We start from the raw sequence: 1776 nt of genomic DNA, 5'->3' as shown, positions 1-1776 counted from the left end.
GGTGAGGGAAAGAAAACTGGATTAAGAATTTAAGATTGTGGGTAAGAACTCGGGTTCAAACCTTGGCATTCCATATGGTTCCTAAGAGCATGGCCAGAAGCAATTAATTCCTGAGTGCAGGATCAGAGTAATCCCTTCTCCAGTGTGGTCCAGAAACAACAAAATTTAAAGATTTACTAACAAGACTAGATCTTATAGCACTAACGCTTTAGGCAAGTCAGTTCCTCTGGACTTCATTAGCAAAGTTTATCATGCAGAAGCCACTTAGGATTTTGAGTGTTCGCTTCGGCAGCACATATTTAAAATTGGAACGATACAGAGAAGATTAGCATGGCCCCTGCGCAAGGATGATATTGAAAAGCAGACGGCAATTTGGGACTTCCAGGATGGTCGCAGGATTCTGTCACTGTAGCCACAAATTCCCGGGAGATCTGTTCCTTCTTCGGAGAACCCATTTTTTCCATGCTACATTAGTTTTTATTGACTTGATATTTACCACTGGAAAAAAAAACGTGCACCCTCCCTGGTTTAAATATTTTATTAATATTTTATTAATTAATATCTTTATTTGAACACCTTTATTACAAACATGATTGTGGTTGGGTTTCAGTCATGTAAAGAACACCCCCCTTCACCAGTGCAGCATTCCCATCACCAGTGTCCCAAATCTCCCTCCTCCCCACCCCACCCCCATCTGTACTCCAGACAGTACAGTCCTTCCCTCATTCATTCACATTGTTAGGATAGTTCTCTTTTTTTTTGTTTGTTTTTTGTTTTTTGGGCCACACACAGCGTTGCTCAGGGGTTACTCCTTGCTGTCTGCTCAGAAATAGCTCGAGGGACCCTATGGGACACCGGGATTCGAACCAACCACCTTTGGTCCTGGATGGACTGCTTGCAAGGCAAACGCCGCTGTGCTATCTCTCCGGGCCCCCAGAGGGATCTCTTAATACTAGACCAGCCAGGACCTCTAAAGGTAAAGACAAGAAGGCAACCCCGCCCCCTGCTGGTGTGCTCTATGCCTGCGCCTCTGCTTAGTTCTGGCCCCAGCTCCCCACCTGCCACTTCCTGAGCCCCTCCACCACCCCTCCACCCCTCCCATCCTGCTCTGCACATCTAAAGGCCCGCAGCCCTTGGGAAGTATATGTGTGATGGTCCAGGGTCCCAGAGACTCACCCCCAATGCAGGCCGTGTTGGGGGAGCTGGCCAAGACACTCCCCAGTCACAAGAGAAGTCCCCCTCAGTGACCCATTGGGCCTGAATTTCTCCTCTCCACAAATTACAACTTCCCTGCCTCTCAGCTTCTGCAAACCCCCTCCCCGCATCAGACCCTCTTTTATTCTCTCCCAGTCCTGTCCTCAACATTCAGCAGGGAGGGCTGATAAGATTATACACGGGTTAGCTTCGCATACAGGAGACCTGGGTTTATGTTTCCAGCAGTGCACTGAGCCCATGGCAATTCCCAGGCATAGAAAAATATGGGCCCACGAACAAATAGGAGGGAAAAAAAAAAAAAAACAGAGAATTCCCTGACCTTTGGAACCTCATCACATTGTTGGTCTGGATCCTGGGAGCAACAGCACAGGAAGGGTAGTAGCATGGCCAGTGCAGGAGCTCAGTGGAAGAACTCAGCTCCCATGTGTCTACAGCGAATGTGGCCATCAGAGGAGGGTGGTTATGAAGGATCTCCCAATTAATGAGATTTGGGGGCCAGAGAGATGGCTCAGTGTGCTGAGCGCTGGTTTTGCATGCGGGAGACCCATGCTTGATCCCTAG

At 48.4% G+C, this 1776-nt stretch overlaps 1 pseudogene; it reads left to right on the top strand.

Moving 5' to 3' along the window:
• Positions 1-276: 276 nt before the first annotated feature.
• Positions 277-375, top strand: LOC126009780 (uncharacterized; annotated as a pseudogene).
• Positions 376-1776: the final 1401 nt, after the last annotated feature.

Source organism: Suncus etruscus, chromosome 5, assembly GCF_024139225.1.
Source record: "Suncus etruscus isolate mSunEtr1 chromosome 5, mSunEtr1.pri.cur, whole genome shotgun sequence".
NCBI lineage: Eukaryota > Metazoa > Chordata > Mammalia > Eulipotyphla > Soricidae > Suncus > Suncus etruscus.
This window is presented reverse-complemented; position numbering and strand designations above follow the sequence as displayed.